Source organism: Zootermopsis nevadensis, unplaced genomic scaffold (genome assembly GCF_977971745.1).
Source record: "Zootermopsis nevadensis isolate Lab colony 2312 unplaced genomic scaffold, Znev_1.0 Znev_ptg000009l, whole genome shotgun sequence".
Lineage (NCBI taxonomy): Eukaryota > Metazoa > Arthropoda > Insecta > Blattodea > Termopsidae > Zootermopsis > Zootermopsis nevadensis.
In genome coordinates, this window is record NW_028259141.1 from 8343488 (window position 1) to 8366282 (window position 22795).

General features: G+C 38.6%; 1 protein-coding gene across 1 annotated transcript in view; it reads left to right on the forward strand.

Annotated features, from left to right (window-relative positions):
- The first annotated feature begins 205 nt into the window (after positions 1-205).
- LOC110839524 (troponin C) overlaps positions 206-22795 on the forward strand; it is a 42879-nt gene continuing 20289 nt past the window's right edge. Inside the window, exon 1 of the mRNA XM_022083783.2 lies at positions 206-290. The gene's annotated coding sequence lies outside the window, so the exon portion shown is untranslated. The remainder of the gene's footprint in view (positions 291-22795) is intronic.

The following is a 22795-nucleotide window of genomic DNA, read 5'->3' on the forward strand; positions in this document are numbered from 1 at the left end:
ATAAATATATCTCTTCAGAATTTTGTTTACAGCCGTTCAACTGGCATTCAATTATTAATTCGAAGTTGGCTAAGCTGTATAACTCTTCCTGTTAAACGTAGTACTGGTAGGAAAGGGTATTAACGTGGTTCTAAAACCGTGACTGAGATGAGACTGCTTAGGCAGAAAGACAAGAGATGGAGAAGAAGCCAGAACAAAATTTTTCGCCGAATCGTAAAATTCTTTAAGCAAACATTACAGAGCTTACGGAGAATTATTGAGATTCGTGTTAAGTTACAGTGGGCCGCAGCGTGAGTATTCATCATTATTATTATTATTATTTAGTGTTCTGTCTGACGACAGGTCCATATGAACAGGATCCTTCCATCCTTTTCTCGGACTGAGACCTGTTCATATACGTTCTTGGCAGATGATCCAGAAGTGGTTTGCCATTGCCTTCTTCTGTGTGTGAATGGAGTAATTGTTGGGATGCCACGGAGAAACCGGGGAAGCCCCCGGAGAAAAACTCCGTGTTGCCTAGACCACGGCCTTGCCCAACACAAGTTATAAATTCGGGCACCGCCGGGAATCGAACCCGAGACCCCAGGATTACAAGGCCAGCGTTCTAACCGCTAGACCACCGTGCTCTATTTTTTTTTCGCAGTTACGTATATTCTGCGGTAAATTAAACAATAAACAATTTATTATAAAACCAAACAAGACGATGGTTTTAGTCCTGTATACCTTATTCTCAATTAATAAGTTTACTTTACATTACAGTCTTAGGCTATGTTACTGGTATGACAGACATAAATTATTCTTCGGTGTAAAGAATAAACAGTGCGGTAGGAACTGGAATTTTAAACATTACTTAGGCGAAATTTTTATCCTTATCGAAAAAGACGAGCATTTGCTTCTAATCTTCTAATATCCTTCCTAATTTTCTCTCTCTTTCGGCTGTAGAGGGTTTTGCAATAATCGGCTCTCTGGCTACCATTGAACAACCGCCATCTAGCAAACATAATCCACATAATTGTGTCAGTGTTATGACATGAATAGAGGATCCAGCACAAGCAACATACATTAGCCACGAAACCATTGTGTTCAACTCATTGGCTAAATCAACTAATTTAATGCAGCGTAAAGCGAGGAAGCACATTATCTTCTCTCTCTGTTCCCAGTGTCAACTCGTGTGACAAACCACTGAACCGAATCACTGATACTCGCATGACAATTTTAGTGGTTTTAGGCAGCTCACCTGTCTTACGTGAAACAGACAGGTCTAAGCTTATTATTGCTTGGAACATCTAAACTGTTCACGGAAAGTCTTGGTGGTGGGTTTGTGAGAAAGTCTGTACAACGTTACGGGTTACAACCCCTTACTCTGATTCTGCCACGCTTAGTAAAAGACTAAATTACTAATTCTGTGTTGGATAATCCGCATAATTTGAACTTCTCACCTAATGTTTTTAAAGGAAGATGAAATTGGTGGGGAAAGTAAGACGAATATGAAAAATGAGAAATAAACACTAAATCTGATCAAGAAACGTGAAGGGAAAATACAACTTTCGACACCTAGACGTAAATGTGAGGATAATATTAAAACAGATCTTAAAGATATAAGGTGGAAAGATATGGAGTGTATTCATGTGGTTCAAGATAGGATCCATTCTTTCAAAGACGGTAATAAACTTTCAGATTTCGTAAAAAACTGAGAATTTCCTTTACCAGTTAGGCATTAACTATCGACTTTTCAAGGAAAACCCTATGGAGTTATTAACGCTGCATCATGCTTTTACCAATCAAGGCACGTCGTCATGATCTCGTTAACATATTTGTATAGCCCATAGAACAGTGTAACAGATTAACATTTTTGAGACGAATAAAAATGGAAAGACCCAAAGAGAGCAGTACGTAACAAATACAATAAAATATAAACAAATGAAGGCGCAAAATCAATTTCACACACACATAAAAAAAACAATATCACGAGCCGATAAGATTACAAAACAAGGCTTAGGGGCAATATTCTACATCAAGCAACACCGGTTTCTTTTCTATGTCGTTAATTAGTTAGTTCTATATTATTTGTTACCTTCAATCTCTGCACAACAATTAAAGAATTTGTATTTTACATAACTTGCTATCTGTCCAAGAAACACACATTTCCATACGTTATTAAGCCTTGCATAAGATTATTCACAATAATTAAATTAACAGACTGTGACTTACTATAAAACTCATTTAGAAAGGGGATATGTACTTTTCTGCTTTCCTCTAATTAATAAATTCATAAAGAAATCTTTTACACAGACTTGACATTATAAGATAACATGCCCAATCTTTACCCGTTCTGTAATAAGCATGTAATTATTCAGGCATCACTGATTAGGATGCGATAATTCTACAGAAAATAAAGAAAATTTCATACATTAAAGGACCAAATGGTTTCGTAATGACTAGGAAGTTGGTATGTGAATTTCACATACATGAACAGCAATGAAAATTAATTTATTTTGCGTGTGTCCGCGTACGTGCGTGTTCACAACAATTACTAATTAAGTATGACGGATTTGCTAATTTTCTTTGATCATGAAATTAATTTACTCACAGAATGTTGACGCACTTCATAAGCATCCGTCAAACTCCGTAGCCGATGATACTCGCGGCCATATTTATCATCACGCCTTTTTGTTTCCGCCATTTTGCAATACGTCTATTCATACTCGAGTGTCTGTCGCTAAACTATTTTTAATAAAGAGTCACTTCACTTCTAGCAGCAGTTATTTTAAGACTTCAAAAATATGACACACAAAGAAAATATCAATCGTAGTCATGATTCAAAGTATAATTCAGTTCTAATTACAAATCATTAATCTTTTTAAAAATCACATCACGCTGTTTAAATTACACAAGCACAAATATTTCGTATTTCATAACACAAATAGGGTCTATCTTAAACATTTAAATTAGAGATACAATCAAATTGAATATTTTCATGACGACTGACAGAATTTTACGTAGGGTACGCACTGTTACAAAAGATTCTACCACTTAAAACTCACATATATGTAAAGCCTCCGACACAAACGTTAGGATTCTTGGCAAATTCACAAACAGAACAATCTTGTAAGAACACAACCTCGCTTCAAACACAGAAACAAAAAAAGACAAGCGAGAGAATCCCGAATGAGTAATTAAATCAGGAATATCTTGAAGAGTTACATATCAAGTTAAAACATAATCTTGATCAATGTTTAATCGCTATTTGGCGTTACACACTTCTGGCAAGACAAAAAATTGACGTGTTCAATTCTACTGCGGTATAAACACGAAATTAAAATGACAGTACCTATTTTAAACCGAGCACGTATATGTACCGGCAACATTTTGTACTTTTGTTCTGGAGGTACATGGTTCGAATCACGTCTTGGATTCAGGTTTTCTCGTCTGAGATATTCCAGGCATCCTGACTCTTTTCAAGCAAATGACGAGATCGTATCTTGAAGTCCTCCTTTACTGTTGTGTGACTGCAGATCTAGAAACGGGACTATCGTCTACACACCTAATTCCACTTCACGTTAAAAATATTAGTTTTTTCAGTATTTATCCACGTAAGTAGAAGAATTTCTAAACGTGTAATATGATCTACCGTCATATCTCATTCCAGTAGACTGGGCTCACTTCGGACTATTTAGATTTCTTCTCAAAACATCGCAACTGTTTGAGACACAACCGATACGGCCTTGCTAATTAAATCACAAATTAATAACGGATACCATGTCGATCAGAAAATAAATTACGGTTCATGGTATAATATAATTCTGACGAAACGTTAAGTCGCTATTTGCAAGCCATGGTGGTCGCCTTCAGTCACTGCACTGATCCGTGTTGACGTGTGCACATTACGTATTTGTAAATACCGTATATCCACTACTTTCTAAAAGCGACGTTTCATGGTTTATGTTATATGAACTAGCCTGGGTCATTGTGCGTTTTGACTCTGACAGGGACATGCGCAAAACACCTCCTGTCCCCAGGTACAGAAGGAAAGAGGTGCCAAAAACATCTTTGTAAACTTCACTTGGATGCAAAGATGTATGGTCAATCGGAGCATTAGCTAACCATTCATTCAAAAACATTCCGAGATTTACATTATGTTTTCTGTACATTTAAAAACCAAACATCTTACTGAAAGCGTTACACAAGAAACAAGAAAAGGAAGTGGTTAATGAAGAACTGGCTAGAATTTGGAAGCTGACAAAGACATTTGCCTGGGAAACAAACTGGACTGAGCCTGTAGCCTGTCAAAATAACTGGGCATGGGATCTGATACCGGGACTTTTGAAAGAGATTCTTATCCATGACAACACCGCAGTCTCCAGCATTCGAAGCTGAATTAATCTGGGGTCTTTGTTTCCACACTTTTTGTTCTTAAAAGAATTCCCTGAGGTGTATGAATATTACGTTGGATGCAAAAGTAACGATGAATTTTAGATAAACCGACGAGAAGACAGACTTGGATTCTTTTTTTAATGACGAAGTTTCTACAGGAAATATCGGAGTTTTAAGGTTTTTGACGAAAGTGTATAAAATGCGTAAAATTGTTCTTTTGGACTTTGTCCATCGTCTAAATATAAAATCACAAAATTACGGTTGCAAATCTGTCAGACAGTGGCTAGCTCAATCAGGGGGGCCAAAGGATATGTTTCCTGTCCCCTTCCTCTTCCTTATACTTGACGACAAAAGCAAAACCCATCTATCCAAACGTGATTTTACGATATTTATAATTTAAACAATTAACAATTTTGTACAGGAAATACGGAGTTTCAATCCACACGCTTCCTTCAACGACCTGCGCATATATATATAGTGCCCACAAAAATGCTGCAATATTTATCTACTCCTGGAACACGTTAAGGTGGATATGCATACATACAAGACACATTCAACAGCACCTACAATGCCGCTACATGAGACTGCCAAAGATCGTTACTGCTAAACAATTGTTGTACAATAACATAGCAGTTTACAATACAAAAACCACTTCCTCCGACGTTACCCGAAGGCTATAATAATAACCGCGTTCAGTATGGGCTCGCAACAAAAAAAAGTAGAACAAAAGAAAGAAACATGGCAGGGGTGTTAATGTTTTGAGAACTAATTTTAGTCGTATTGTGCTTCTTTGATCGCCACCCAAGAAGATACAAACACTGGTTTCATCATAAATCTTGAAAAATCTGAGTCTGAACAAACAAGTTGTAAAACAAATGGAATTTTGGCTGACAGGGTGTGGTTTGGCAATTAGTTTAATCGTACCACAGCTAAGGCGACTAGATGCTGGCTTCTCACCGCGAAGATCAGGGTTCAATTCCGGGTGATTTTAATTGAGGTTTATGGTGGACGATGTGGCACTGCAGCAGTTTCCTTCCCGATTCTTCTGCATTGCACTGCTTGTCATCATCCACGATCGCTCCACACTTATCTTTCAAAGACCGACAAAGTCTACAATAATCCTCACCAAGCAGCACATTATCATATTCTAGATCCTAAATCAGGATCCGGAACTTGGCTGGTCACGGAGCAGAGGTGGTTTAGCTTTAAACTAACAAAAAAAAATCATCACATTTCAAGAACTGTAGATTTCTATTCGTGACTCAAGTATCTATCCCTTGTTAACCCATTATGTAATGACAGCCATTGGATCCTATACTAGGCTACTTGCCGCCCTATTTTACAATATTAATTTTAACAGAATCATCCCATTAATATCTTGGTCTCCAAAACATTCTCTTTACTTTTGAATGAAAATTTGTGTTAGTTAAAGATTGCTGTCTTCTGGGTTGTAGCGCCGTGTAGTCTGGTAGTAGTTTACCAAACCTTCTTTCGCCGTTGTTAAAACCTCAAACTCTACTTTGCATTAACTAACTAACTAACTAGATGGCTTACCGAACCCGAAGGTTCATCACCGAATTAACCAAAGCCCTCCACCGGACCCTGTCCTGGGCCAACAAAATCCAGTTTCCTTCAACTCCTATCTCCCATAGATCCCGCCTGAGATTATCCTCCCATCTACGTCTAGGTCTCCCCAGCGGTCTCTTCCCTTCAGGTTTCCCAACCAGTACCCGGTGCACACCTCTTGTCCCATCCATGCGCGCTACATGTCCCGCCCATCTCACTCTTCTCGACTTAATCACCCTCACAATACTGGGGGAGCAGTACAGATTTTTAAGCTCGTCATTGTGCAGTTTTCTCCACGCCCCATCGTCTTCCCTCTTAGGCCCAAATATCCTCCTCAACACCCGATTCTCAAACACCTGCAATCTGTGTTCCTTCCTCTGAGTGAGAGACCATGTTTCGCACCCATACAAAACAACAGGCAATATTATTGTTTTGTATACTTTAATTTTCAGGTTCTTAGAAATCAGACGGGAAGACAAAATATTTTGGACTGAGAAGTAGCAAGCATTTCCGGAATTTAGTCTCCTCCTAACTTCCTCACAAGTATCATTTTGATTTGTTATTGTTGTTCCCAAATATTTGAACTTTGTAACCCTTTCAAAGGATTTATTAGCTACCCTAAGATAATTTTGCCCGCCTGTCTTCTGATGACGAGATACTAACATGTACTTAGTTTTTTCTGAATTTACTTCCAGCCCCACTTGTCTACCAGCCTCTAGTAAAACTTCTGCGTTCCTCTTTATTGTATTTATATCGTCCCCCAATAAATTAACATCATCAGCATATGCCAATAGCTGATGTGTCCCGTTCAATTGCAAACCCTCCTGCCTACCTTGGACCTTCCTGATGGCGTATTCTAGCGCAAAGTTAAAGAGCAAGGGAGACAAAGCATCTCCTTGTTTTAGACCGTTCTTGATGAGGAATGTCTCAGATACATATTTACCTACTCGAATTTTGCTGCAGGTTTCATTTAAGCACATTTTTATTAGACCCACTAGCTTCTTTGGTATACCAAATTCAATAAGAATATTATATAGCACTTCTCTCTTCACAGAGTCATAGGCTTTTTTGAAATCTATAAATAACTGATGTACAGTCCCACCGAACTCCCATTTTTTCTCTAGTATCTGACGAATGCAAAAGATCTGATCAATCGTTGATCTGTTTCGTCTGAACCCACACTGATGATCCCCAATAGTTTCATTCGCATATGGGGTTAATCTTGCCAAAAGAATGTTGGATAGAATTTTGTATGAGGTTGATAGCAGCGATATTCCTCGGTAATTACCACACTCAGTCTTGTCCCCCTTCTTATAAATAGGAATAATTATGGATTCCTTCCATTGATGTGGCATCTCTTCCTTATCCCAAATTAACTGAATAAGCTTATGGATCCTCATATGCAACCCTTTGCCACCTGCTTTAATTAATTCGGCCGGAATCTGATCAATTCCTGGAGATTTATAACTTTTCAACTTCCCAATGGCTAGTTCCACTTCATCTAAGCTAGGTTCTGGCACCAACAGTTCAGCTGTATGCATTTTAATCTGTCTAATATCACCAGTATTATGAACATTTAAGAGCTCGCTAAAGAAATTTTTCCACCTATTCACAATTTTTATTGGATCTGCAAGCAAATTGCCACTATCATCCTTTACCAAATTAGTCTGGGGTTGATATCCTTTCTTAAAGTTATTAATGCCTCTGTACAGGTCTCTGATGTTTTTTTCCTTATTATTTGTCTCAAGTTCAGCAATTTTGCCCTTCAGGTATTCCCTTTTCTTAGTCCTAAAGGTTCTACTAGCCTCACGTCTCACGTTACATAGATTATCCGCATTTGTTTTGTTTGGGTTCTGCAACCATTGAAATTTTGTTTGCTTCCTTCGATCTATTAATTTTGAACATTCTTCATCAAACCACGGTTTATTTTGCTTTCTCCTGTAGTATCCTAGTTTCTCTTTTGCTGAAATTTTGATGCACTTTCTGACATTTTCCCACTCCCTGTTGATGTCCACACTTTCATTATCCTCATTTGTCTCTAAAATTTGAAACCTATTCGAAATTTCAACTTGATATTGTTCCTTTGCCTCTCCCTCACTTAATTTTTTCAAATCAAATCTTTCTGTGTCAAAATTTTGTTTAGTTCGTCTACTTACTGAAAGCCGCTCCCTCACTTTTGCTACCACCAGATAATGATCAGTGTCGCAATCTGCTCCTCTGAATGATCTCACATCAATTACATTTGTCTGCCTTCTCTTATCTACTAAAACATGATCTATTTGATTGTGTGTTCTGCCATCTGGGGAAGTCCAAGTGTATTTATGAACATCACGGTGTGGAAATTTTGTACTTTTTACAATTAAATCTTTTGACGTAGCGAAGGTCACTGCTCTGACGCCATTATCATTACTAAGTGCATGGAGACTCTCGCTGCCTATTGTGGGTTTGAAGACATCCTCCCTCCCAATTTTTGCATTGAAATCTCCTAGCAGAATTTTCATGTGATACTTGCCAAATGTATCAAATACTGATTCCAATTCTTCATAAAAGCTATCCTTGATATCATCGCTTTTGTCTTCAGTTGGGGCATGAACATTAAGGACAATGATGTCGCACCAACGTCCTTCCAAAATTACGTAAGACAACCTGTCACTAACAAATTCTACTCTCTTAACTGCTGCCCTAATTCTGCTATGAACAAAAAAACCCGTCCCTAGCTGATGATTGTCATTCCCCTTTCCATAGAAAAATGTAAAATTGTCCACTGGGATCGTGCCCTCCCCCTCCCATCGCACTTCCTGCACTGCCACTAAGTCTAACTTATAATTCCCTAATTCCCTACACACTGATTTCAGTGCCCCAGCCCTATAGAGGCTCCTAATGTTCCAGGTACCAAATCTCATGTCCTTTTTCAATTGCCGTGGTCGTGCCAAAGAGTCCGTCCTGATCCGAGGCTTGGTTGATTTTTTCGTAACACATATTTTTTTTTAAAGGTGAAAGGTTGTTAGCCCTACACCCAACCCCCAACCTGGAGGACCAGGGTATCACTCTTAGTCTAGCGCATCTCCTTAGACCTGTCCGGCTTGGGTGACCCTACCATGAGCCGAAGCTCAGGCCGGCATAGCCCTAAGGGTCATTTGAGCACGCAAGCCTCCTCACCCGGCAGATTGCCTTCGACAAGGTGGTGATACCTTAGTTGTAATTTCTGTTATAAATGTCAACTTATATGTAACGTTGATCTTGTCATACTTCATTTACTAACAGTTTCACTCACGGGGCAGGCCAATTTCGGGGACTAAACTCACTTCAGGACACCATCAGGCAATGCCACCAACACCCAAGCTTTTCTCCAGCGTGCTTAGTTCGTTGGTGCCTAACCCCCAGCGTCTGTTGCTACAGGGGCATTGCCCCACGGCTCATCTGTCCCCTGACCTGGCCACCAGGCCTAGACGCCCCTGTGTTCCACAACATAGCTTACATCAGTCCAAGAATGACATAAGTTAATTACTGAAACAAACTGTCACACAACACTTACCTTGAATCCCATAATGCAACAACGGCCTACGAGAAGTGGCATGAGAAATACCTCTGGAATATCAGTGCACTCCAAAGGGTACACTTTTTCCTTATTATCTCTTTCTTAGATTCACATATTATCCCCATACTTTGTTCTCGTATACTCTGAAACCGCGTTATATTTAGATCATCCTGATGTAAGTGCGAAGGTTTGTTGAGATAGAACGAGCACTTCCCAAGTTATGAGGGAACTCGTTAAAAGATGGGCATGCTGGAATTTCAGCCGAAAAAAGTGAGGGGGGGAATGTACCATTTGGGACATGTGTTTCAACGTAAAAGAAAAAATAGATCTTACAGAACTAAGATATGAAGGTTTTGATTGGATTAAATTGGCTCAGTACACGGACCAGTAGCAGGTTCTATATAGTAAGGACGGTAATAAAGCTTAGGGCTCCGTTAAAGATAGAGAACGTCTTAACTAGTTTGACAAACAGCTTCTCAGAAAGGGCTCTGCTCCATGGAGGTAGTTGTGTAATAAAAAACAATATATGCAGCTATAAACATATTGACTGTGACAGATGCTTACTTCTCTCATCGCTGAAATAGCTACTTCAATTTTCTGTTATGTCTACATTCCTTTTCTCCTACCAGGGACTCGTATTTCTGTACAGTTTCACTAACTTTCTCTTATACGAAATTCAATTAAAGTCTAAAGAGGTCAGGAGTTAGAAGCTACTGCAGGAAAGTATATATAATATCCTATAAGACGTTGCTTTTCTCGCTTTGAGTAAAAACTGTCTTAAAAAGGACGCGCGGAGGCCAAACTGTAGAACTTGAGCCTTTTTGCTACCTGAGCGACGGGGTCTTCACAGAGTCCTTGCTGCGACTCTGCGAGTGACAAGCAATGAAAATGTTTCTTAAGGTTTTGAAAAGAAATTGACGTGTTTATTTACTCTAACAAATTTACTGCTTAAACATTTACGTTTCATGTGTGAACACCCATACATTATACGTCTAGTTTCTCAGTTTATTCCTATAGTTCAGAAATGAAGCTGTTTTCACTGAGTAGAAACGTGTTATAATTTCAAATGGAGCGAAGGAATTTCTTGTGTGGGTGTTTCTGATGTTCACAAAGCTCATCTACATTAGGTTTATAAGCGGAACGAAGTGGAGTGAGGGGGGCGGGGGCGAGGAAGGTGCAGCGTCTTTAAAAAATAACAATTACCGTTTAGAAATAGAATTCTTGGAGGAGAACCTGAGTTACAGTTCTTAATGAAAGCCCGTTCGGAGGTATGACGAAGTGATATGAAGAGATCGCATTCGAATTCAAGAAATGTTGCAGTCAATGGGATGGTTGGCGGAAATCAAAACGTCGAGATTTTCCATGTTCTATTGGGCCCGCAAGTCTTAAAAGCATTGCATCCGCTCCCCCACTATTTTAAATTAATTTAAGATTTGGTGAGGTGTGTTAATACCCGTTCGTTATTATTCTGGTGCAAAGTGATTTAATTTACAAGGTGTATTTTTTCACTTTCGTTTTTGCTGTGACTTCTATTGTCGAGTGCTTTTTTAATGACAATTTTGAATAAAATATGTCAGACGCTCCTTAATTTAAAAAATTAGTCGAAAAAGCTACACGACATTGTAGGAGCACTTTCAACATTTCAGGTGTAGATACTATTAATATATTGAAAACGGATAGACAGACGGATACAACAAGCATCCATATTATGTCTGCATTATACGTATTTTATGTGAAGAACGCATAAAAGTGAGAGACAACCTGAAGTTGGGTTTGGGAGTGTTACGACTTAAGAGAAATGAAGTGACAGACGTCTGGAGAAGAATAAACAGCGAGGCAGGCAGCGTTTACTCTTCTCCAAGTGTTATTAAGATGATCGAATAAATGAGAATGAGATGAGTCAGACATGTAGCAAGCATGGGTAAGATAAGAAATGCATACAAACTATTGGTTGTAAAACCTCAAGGGAAGAGACCACCTAAGCGTAGGTTGGAACATTTAATATTATTAAAATGAATCTTAGGGAATATGTTAAAGCATGTGAACAGGATACATCTGGCTCAGGATAGGGACCGTAGTTGGATTCTCGTGAACACAGTTCTGGTTCCATGAAAAAGCGTAAATTTCTTGAACAGCTGAGCATACAGTCAGCTTCCCAAGAAGGACTCTGTTCAGTGGAATTTGTTACAAAATTCAGCTACTTTTTCCGATATAATACAGCGAATAATGCGATTACTTGCACGGTACAGAACATTTTAAAACTGAGAAACTGCAACGACAACGTCGTCCATGACCGTGACGTGTTAGCGAAGTATCTCAGCCAGTTAAATTGGAGAGCCTTTACTGTAAGTACTTGTGTCCCCTGCGGGGTTCCTAACGTTTTACATGCTCCAGAGGCCCTGATCTATAGCTCAGCGTCTGAAATGAGACTGCTGTTGCACACAGATAACAAACAAAGCTGAAAGAGACAGCACTAGAATGGTTAAAATCTTAATATTCAGTCATGATTTCTGAAGTAAATCACAGGTGAAATGTACTTCGACATAAACACAAATCATTCTCTTGTAAGAACAGACAGAAAGTCTCTGCAGTTTGGAATCAGTAAGCCATTTTATAAAACAGAATTTTCAAACCTATTCTAATTCACTGATGGGTAAAAACTGGACTCTCGGAGAGCTGGTACGCCATATGTACACAAAATAAGAAAAAAATATCGAAGGAATTGCTGAAAGAGATTCAGACATCAGAAACACGGAATTCAAATATGAATAAATGTTCTAGAACGAAACTAACTTAGAGGTTTATAATATTACATGTGCAACTTCAGACTACAGAAATAAACGGCGAGAACCAATTACACGAACGGAAGAAACAAGCATCCAAAAGAGAATTATTAGGGAAAAGGGACGGTACACAGGTAGACAGATTAGGAGATTTTACTAGGGGTGAAAAAGGCCAATGGACCATTTGATCGAGTCGATTGTGATGGGAATATTTCGATGTGCGTGCAGACTCACCAAGTTGATGGTGACAATGAGGTCGTGCTGTTGATGTCTCTGCCCTTTCTTCGTCTTCTTTCCCCCCTTAACCGATGCGGCTTTCGGCTGAGTCTTCACCTGCCCCTTCTGAGCCGTTGGTGGTTTCTGAGTAGGTTTCTGAGCCCCTTTTGTTTGACCGCTCTTCTGGCCGGCAACTGGTGTCTTCTGGCCCGCCTGTCCCTTCTGGTTGACGTGGCCGCCTCCATCCGCAGGCTTATTGCGGGCCTGAAATGAGACCAGTGCAATGGTATACAGCATGCCGTCGTTAATACAACGGTCATGTCGTCCAAACCTTTGTCCGTAGTTACCGAAATAGCAAATATACGATTGTGAACGCTTACCGCAGAAAAATAAGCTTAGTTCCTGATACTTAATCAAGAATCTTAACCTAGGCACAAAATTGAGGTGATCGATTAACTTCACGCCTTGGGCCCCCAAGGATAAAACGCCGAAATCCATTGAATGGGAGGCAGTTTGAAACGTTATAGTAAAGAGAAAAAATGTACTTTACGGGAATCGAAATCAGATCTCATTCGCCCATCTCCTCAACCACTGGAGTACGCACAGTTTACCAGTACTGCGCTTAAGAAGAATATGTATCACGGCAGAGGTTCACAAATTACTTGATATCACCAAGAATGAACAAATATTTTGTCTACTGAAACGGAATTATCTAGTATGAGATTTCAAGGCATAGGCCTATGACCACGGTCTCTCTTGAAGTTTACAAAATAACAATGTCCTGAGGCGAAATAAGTTGGCTTATATGGGTTCCTCTCTTTCTAGAAATATTTTCATAACAGAAGAAAACTTATTCCGGAACTCATTACTACAAGCTACATTTCACAAAATGTCGACTCGCAATATTTTACACACTGAAGAATATCAAGAGAAAAGTAGCAGGAAAATAAAACACAAAGTTGCTGCAAACTTTTAACGATGCTAGTTCAAGTTTGCTGCCACCTTCCATACGGTCCTTTTGGAAAAGAAATGTCTGTTGCTATGGTTATAAATAGTGAATAAGGGACATTAGAAAATAAATATCATATATATTATAATATACTTGTAATTGCCTGCAAGAATTGCATGTAAGCATGGGAAATAATAAAAGGCATACATGAAATTTATAGCAGGGAACAGGATGTCGACATTTTGGGTCCCATGGAAGTAGCGTAGTTCTTGGCGAACTTACTACAATGTTGCACGAGGCCAAAATCCGTGGATATAAGAAAGTAATGTTAAGAGTACCGAATGACAGACACATCTCTATTAACTTCTCGTTAAATGTCAACGGGAATTCTCCTCACTTGTGCTGAAATGTTACAAGGTATTTTTCTTTACAAGTAACTCACGAAAGAAATTTTGTGAACGCTACAGAAAATAATTGATAATTTCAATTTAAATAAAATTCTGTTCCGGGCAGTGACCACTTGTGAATGCATGAAAATAGAAATTTAACGTATACTTACTAAAATCTTGGTGGAAATTATACAGGGTCTCATAATTAAACAAAATATACTAAAACATTTTGAGACTTCAGTGAAAGATACACCACCAACACTCAAGAGGATTACGACAGACTGAATTTCACATTTCTTCCATATATGCTTTTTACTGCCATTTTTTTCATTAAGCTCTACCTCTCCTTCTGTCTGTCTATCTGTCTGCCTCTCTTTTCTCACTCTCTGTGCCACGTTTGCCGTTTTGTACCAATACGACATCATCAGTCTTGTCTTTCTGTCCTGTGATTAAGTACAGCGCTCACAAGAACATAGACACAGTCTATGTAAAGAGACGACATTAAACGAAAAGTGAGTGCCAAAAGCCTTCATTCTGATGAAAGAGATGAAAAGAAAGTCTAGTTCCTTTTCAGGGGCAACAGAAATGCAAAAGCGTTAGTTTTTCAAGAGGCGAAACTGAACAGTCCCAATTAGTTTCTCTTCTTTATGGAGTGAAATAGAGGGAAAAAGACACACTCCACGTTATAATATTCAGGACAGACGAGAAATGAAGACACTCAATTAAATTAAATCAATTTAAGCCCGTAAAAACAAGTTTTTGAAATAAATAAAAATGCAATAAATCTCAAAACCATGAAACGTGTTTCATTTGACAGAACATATGAACCCAAGATCACGCGACCACGAGTTGTTCTCTCTTTACGATTTAGGTAAGCTTCCTAGTTCAGAGAATCGATACTACAGTGGTGGATATATTCGATAAACACAATTTTTCTTGAATAGGAGAATAAGCCAAATGCAGGGAAGCGAGAACAGAACAGACTAAAGCAAGGACAAACAGCGATGGTCTGAACGAGATTTGAACCCTTGGTCCCAGGGTACGAGCTATCTAAGACAGGAATGTGAGGCTAAATGATACGAATTTAAATGATAAACTGAAAGAATGGCATCTATACAAATCAACAAAAGCAGTCTGTACATTCTCAGTTACTAAAGATTGCAGAACCTAGAACACGAACGGAAAATTATGGCTTGTTAGCGGAAATACACTCACTGTCGATATAATGCGACTCCCAACGGGTTGCACTGCTTCTCTGTAAAAGTGAGATTTGTTCATCTTGAAGATGGACGTGTGAAGAATCTCCGAAACATGAACAATACAGCTCAACTCTACACCACGCCGTCACCCAGAAAGAAGGTCCACTTTAAGTAGACACACATTCTTCTACCCTGGCGAAAGTGTGAGGCAGGAAGACGACGAAATACAGACGCAAAGTATTGTTGCCAGAACGTCAGCAGAGCGGAGACAAAAGTCAGGAGCACAAAGCATGGCAAAGACAATGAATAAACCACTTCACTATTTCACAGTGACACTGGCTGAATGAAATGAGCGATATGAAGGCTGGTCCACAGGAAATTACGAGCGGAGCATTAAACAGATCTATCAGAAACCCAGCAAAATTTCAGTACGTTCTTGCGTGTACATTATTCAGTTTCAAAAATAAAACATTTCTGTACATACCATACAATGGAACACTGCGAAACCTATCACATAAAATGCGTCGTTAGCCAGCTGCATCCATCCAGGCGCAGTAAACGTTTATACGCTTACCGCGAGCGTCTCAGAAGAAGAAGAAGAAGAAGAAGAAGAAGAAGAAGGAGACGAAGAATAAATTTAAAACGCGTTTTTTTATGAGATCTCATGTAGGTGACAATGCCAATGATGGTCTTTTGGGTTGTAATGCCGTGTGGATTCGTAGGTAGATAAAAACGTTTCTGAGGAACACTCCGTCTCCATCTCGGTTATTTGATTAATTCACTTTAAAACGCTCCATCAGAAATAAATCCTACGATCCTGGGAACGCAACAGGCAATTTTATAGGTACTGTGCCACATATAACGAAATGTTTAATAACAAGAGACAGACTGGGATTGTATATTAATGTGTGTGTGTGTGTGCGTGCGTGCATGAGATACGAAAGCGGAAGGTTTAAATATATGCATGCACGACAAATGCCATGCTTCAACGTCATGAACAACTACCGTTTGTTGGTTACGCAGTCTCTCGATGCAAATGCGCCCTACAGTTTATTGTAATGGCGTAGATGCGCTGGGGGGCTTTGTTCTGTTCCCGGGCTTCCGTGAGATATGCAGAGGTAGAACAGCAGAGAAAGCCGAGTGATAATTGTGTACCGTCGAGCTCAACTGTGTGCCAGCCTTCACTATAGATTATTCAGACTGGAATGTGAAATATTTAGAGAAAAACCGAGGTGGTGGAACGTATTTAGTTTCGTTCTGCTGGAATGAACAAGAGGAAAGCGTTCTGGAGGGAGACCGACGTCGATTCACGGGCCAGATATGCCGAATAAGGGTTTCCATAATTACCACTAAATCGTACGAAGTTATGCGGGGACAGGAATGCACGAAAGTCAAGCGACACTTCGACACCAGACCAGGGCACTTGATGGAACTTACCACGCGCAGTCGTTAACGGTTATGTCAGACGGCACACGGCCGGAGACACGATTGTCAAATGAATTAATTGTAAGCGAGGATTCGTTACTGGAGCTTATATTCCCGTACTGGGACATAAAAACAGGAAATTTTTTGAATAGCTAGACTACTATTAGTTTCTCACAAAAATGTGTTAATTTCTTTCAGGACGGATCTACGCAAAACACAAAAACGCAAATGGAACACAAAATACACTGGATTAACAACAGAGCGTCTATTATTTGGGAGGAAACACTTTCGAATGTCAAATGGAACGGCAGATGACCTGATCATAGCTTTTCGTGCCTTCCCTCAGTCTCTCCAAGATATTACTTGAACTGCACCTCAAAAGAGGCTACAGCTTCTTTCTGTCTCAATTCCTTTGAAATTCACCATTCACAGCCTCCATTTTACCGCATTAAAACATACGTACACTAAACTTGTATATGATATAACGTCATTAAATATCTAAGTACAAATAGCATACAAATAAAATAACCGAGAAACAGAGGCTTATATAACTTCGTCTAATCGGAACAAAAATAAATTGCATGTAACAAGGACATGTGGGTCACAGCTGGAAGCAAAAATGAAGGCTCTCTTTTTGTTCAGACTTCGCATGTGTGACAATAATTGTTAGAAGCTGTCGACAAGATAAATTACACTGGACGCCATTAAACCACATTAAACCTGGCAAGTAGAAATTAATTATGTCATCAAGAGTTAAAAAAAACAATTTGTAAACTGGTTTGCTGGGCGCGATATTTATGGTTTGGATTAGCATTTCAAATTCCTCTTAATCGAAAAATAAATGATATTCCGTAAAATAACGTTATTTTAACAAAATTATTAAGAAGAACATGGTAATGATCTGAGAGACTTTGTTAATAAAAGCGCGGAACTTAAATTTTTCTTCCATTAATTAATTTTAATTTTTTTTCTTTGATTTCTATGACGTTGTGAGCAGAAGATACAAGAAACTAACGAGGTCTATACACTCTCAGTCCTTTGTTTGTATACTCTATTTGTTTCACTCAGTCTTTTAGTCGAAAAGCTATTAGAGGTTTACACCAACGGACCTGATAAAGAGTTTTTTATGTTCATACACGAGCTAAAAACAAACACAAGCTTGCGGCTTGTAAAGCCAGGAATATTACTCGTGAGTTCGTGCGATAAGAGACGGACAGGGACCAGTTTACATTACTTAGCCGTGCTCCTTCGTCAGACATAATTATAATGATGCCAATTAGTGGCACGAGAATGGCAGCTGCAAAAACGTGGAAGCCAGCGAGAGGGCTGCCGCCCTTAACGTAGAGAAGCACATGTTGAGTGGCCGAAGAGTCTGCAGGAGGGGACGGAAACTGCCACGGGAGAAAAACATTTTTGACAGATTGCAAATAAGCGTGTAATGAATGGGCAACACTAATTTCTATACGGTGTGCAAAGACTGCGAGGTATGATTTATGGGCCTGGTAGTTGCTGTGTATAGCAGAGTGAGGCCCCATAAAATATAGCGAAAATAAATTTCAAAATAACGACTGTATATCACTGATTATTGACTTACTCTCAATTCCATTTAAGTCAGAATTCCACAGCACCTATTTCGAATTTAGTGGACATTATATATTTTTATAACAAAAATTGAACAGTAAATTATAACAAAGCTTTCCACGCCGATTTATATTTAGACAGAAGTAAATAGTCCCCTTGTATGCACAGTGATACAGAAAATCGATATTCTATTGTTAAAAAGCCACAGATATTTTCTGAAACAATGAAATATGGTAGGAATGGCCATATTTTAATTACGTTATCAAATAATAATGATACCAAAATCTGAATAGAAATTTGTTTCCAAATAAAAAAATGTCGATTTAGAATTTAATTACGGCTATTTGTAGAGTCACTTAAAAGAAGTACAAAACTGACGCTTCTTTTTTCAGAGCTATCTTATGACGTGACAGAAAAGTAAACATTTCTGAAAGCTCATGCGTAACTAAACCGTTGTTTAAACAGTTCATCTTCAAGCTTTACAGAAGTTTATTCAATTAACTCGTTTAAACTTCAAAAGCAAACGCAAACTGGAGCATATTGCAAATCTGCAGGAAGATTTATGTATCACCTTAAATGGAACGTATTGTGGTATAATATTTTTACGGGTTGGCGTTGTATTTAAATTTTGTAAAATTATCAGTCTGGAGAGTAAAAATACATTTCTACTACAGACTTCCAGTAGAGGGTTTCCGTGAGTTGGTTATCCTAATAATATTTTATTAAGAACGTAAACTGTGATGAACCTTCTTATTTAGTTTTACCAGCTCTCCTATTATTTTTGTGTCCCATCGAAATATTATACTCCTCATATTGTTATCGAACATTCTCAAGCTGTGCTCCTCTTTTTGAGTGAGGCAAAGTTAAAACCCTACATAAAATGACTTAAATTTAACTTCTAAATATCTTTTCTTAACCAATCATAAACAGGATTTGAAAAACTGTCATAATATAGACTTCTGTTATTTTGAAATCACTAATTAATTCGTACTTAAGTACACTGTAACGGAATATTTTTAAAGGCCTATAAAACTTGGCTGTTTTTTCACGGAGAAGAAAACTGCTGATGTCAACAGCTGCAGGCTTTGCTCTTGTCTTCTGGTCGGACATTTTTATATCCACTTACATTAAACTACAACATATAAATGAGATATATATGTTCCAGAAATATTTAAAAGTCTGATACTTTCGTCTTCAGAACGGTTGTTTTCTGCTCCCGCCCTCTCAAAAGTAGCAAGGCTGATTGATGTCTCCAACATCAGGACGTCTGACGTCCGAAAATAGGAAGGTTGCGGGGGGAAAGGATAATCAGAACAGAAACATAATAGCGTAGGGAACTGTAAATGTCTAATTTTGTACTGAATGTCACATATAAATATAATATTCTATGGCGGTCGTAATCTTGTTCTGTGGACCACTGGTGGATTGTGAAAACTTCAAATCCTACTAAACTGATCTTGTTCGCAGTTGAAAATACAGTTTCTTATTGTTCAGAACGTAAACTTTGTACAACCGGAAGAAATAGTCGAACATTAGTAACAAGAGCGAGAAAAAATAAAATGTAAAAGATTAGACGAAGAAAGACAGAGGGATACTTAAGTATGGTTACAAGGAAGCAGAGCGTATTTTCTTACTAGTGGAAAATAGCTGTCGAAGTTGAATGAGAATTTATCTCTTTCGTATTTTTACCACACCCTTTTTAAATGTCTTTAATATTTTTGAACCTATATCTCCTTCTCTACCTTTCCACATATTCTTTCCCCATTCCTGTTATTTCAATGTTTTCGACACTCATAACAGAGACACTTTTAAATGCACCTAATGGCAGCAGAACCTATGATATCAAACACTAACTAACTAACTAACTAGATGGCTTACCGAACCCGAAGGTTCATCACCGAATTAACCTAAGCCCTCCACCGGTCCCTGTCCTGGGCCAATAAAATCCAGTTTCCTTCAACTCCTATCTCCCATAGATCCCGCCTGAGATTATACTTCCATCTACGTCTAGGTCTCCCCAGCGGTCTCTTCCCCTCAGGCTTCCCAACCAATACCTGGAGCACACCTCTTGCCAAATCCATGCGTGTTACATGTCCCGCCCATCTCATTCTTCTCGACTTAATCACCCTGACAAAATTGGGGGAGGAGTACAGATTCTTAAGCTCATCATTATGCCGTTTTCTCCACGCCCCATCGTCTTCCCTCTTAGGCCCAAATATCCTCCTCAACACCCGATTCTCAAACACCTGCAATCTGTGTTCCTCCCTCTGAGTAAGAGACCATGTTTCACACCCATACAAAACAACAGGCAAAATTATTATTTTGTACACTTTAATTTTCAGGTTCTTAGAAATCAGACGGGAAGACAAAATATTTTGGACTGAGAAGTAGCAAGCATTTCCAGAATTTAATCTCCTCCTAACTTCCTCATTGATATAAAACACTTCGCTGTCTAATGTCATTATGAAAACCTTCAGGCCACTAGGAGAGCATGAAACACACACACACACAATCATAAAACGTATCATTTTATAGGGTCTACAATGTACAGATTATAGCATTCACTCATCTTAATCCTCCCTAATCCGTTATCCATTCACTTATCTTCACTATGCAGGAAAACACATAACAAATGAACATCAGTTCGACTAAAGCTATTTTCCTTCTGTTACCATTCAGCATTGCAACGGACACCGGACGATGAAACAATAAAATATACGAATTTGGATCAAGGAGAGAACTGATTGCGTTAATACTTATCGAAACGCATGTACACAAAACTCTGGGATTTATAAAGGATTATTCGTGCAATGCAGGCTTTGATAAACGCGGATAAATGCGATTGAAACTGATGACGTTATGAACATAATTTTTAGTTGAACAGAGGTTTCCTCGCTACCGAATTTCTAAGGCAAAAGGAGTATAACTGTTTTCAACTGGAGATGAGCCCACGCTCAGATATAAACTGCAAACTGCTACAAAACTCCGAGGTGATGAGGACCTAACGTCTGCAGGGAAAATCCTCCATCAGGAAGAGAGCAAAATAAATCTTCATGACCGACGGTCGGCAGGCATGTTGCTGCCAAGATGATCACTGTAATCGTAAAGTGGACATGTTACACCTGTAAATCTACATTCTACGGCTTCTTCTAACTGCATTCGGTAGCATTTCTTAGAACACACGAATAGCGAAAATTCTCGCTGCCTGGTGCCAAATACATGTCGAACGTTATTCACCAATAAGCATAGGTGAATTTAATGAGGCCCTCTCGACAAGACTTCGTTAATTCATGGCCTCTGTTACGTTATTCTAACATGGGCTGAGAAGGTTTATTTTGTGTGCAAGATATTTTAGTCATTTTGATCTTATGTTTTTGTAATAAGTAAATAATTCGTAAATAAGCTTTATCGAAAGGAAAACCATAAAATAGTTTTTCAATGTCGGTATCCTTTCTGGGCAATGGCACGTTCTGGTTTCTTATGTTTGACAGCAAAAATGAATCTTACGAAACAATGATTTTAAGAAATACTGAGTTACAGAATCAGTTCGTGTCAGACTAAAAAGTGATATTAGCGATTCAAGGTCTGAGACATATTTTATATTCACGAAATTTTGAGTGTCATTATATTAACAAAAACTGTTATTGACCATATTTAAAAGTTTTCTTTTTCTTGCTCTTTAAATTAGCTAAAACTACCAAGACAGAATATGTGCACTGAATATTTAGTATAGATACACGAAGGCGAAACTTTATATTGCAATGACATTATTTTACAAAGATATAGCCCAATAATGCAGGGCGCCATATTACGTGGAGAGAATGTCGATCCATTCTCAGAACTTTATTCACCCGCCGTGTTAGATTTCAAAAGCAAAATGTATTGAAATGCACGAAGGTAGTGTGATCTCAACGTCCTGACGTTAATAACAAGGCACGGAAATCAACAACAGCTTTAAAACTTATTATAAAGATGTGCAAATAAACAAACACACTCCCACGTGGTTTTATAAACGTGCGATTACTTTGAGAAAAATAATATAAAATGAAACATTGATGGAAACGGCATGAGTCTTGATCATTGAAACCTCACTTGAAATGAGCAGGCCATAAATCAAGCTGATGGGAATTCAAATATAACAGCGCATCCACTAGGTTACTTATATGTTTACACCACACGAGATACGGATTGGTCTGCAGAAAGCCTCTGAATTCGAGGGTCAGTAAACAAACCACGAAGAAAGCAGCACAACCGACGAGAGCACTAAGAGCTAAGCTTTTACACATTCCTTTGTCATGAAACCCAGAGCTCTGAAGGTGAAGACAGATGTTGAACGTTTTAGAAACCCAAGGATAAGATAAATTATAAGTACTCTTAAACAAATAAAACTAAAAACAAACAAAAAATCACCGAGGAATGTTAATCAATTACACACCACATTAGGCTCAGAGTAAAATGTTTGGACGAAATTACAACTACCCAACTGGTGTAAGTGTCATAATTAACTTACTAGATTCAATAAAATCTTCTCGGGCAATCAGCCGCGTTAACTGGTTACCGTAGTAAACAGACGTTTCGGGAACAAACTCTGTCCCAATCTTCAGGGTTCTGATGTGACTGGCGACTTCCGAGGATCCAGATTTTATTGACAGTAATGGCCGCGAAAGTCTAAAATCCAATAACTTACTAAAATGTTGAAGAATACGCGACGAACTAAAAGCTACGATAACGGTTCCATAAACTGTTCCCACATCTGAGTCCTTTTCAGAGCGGAC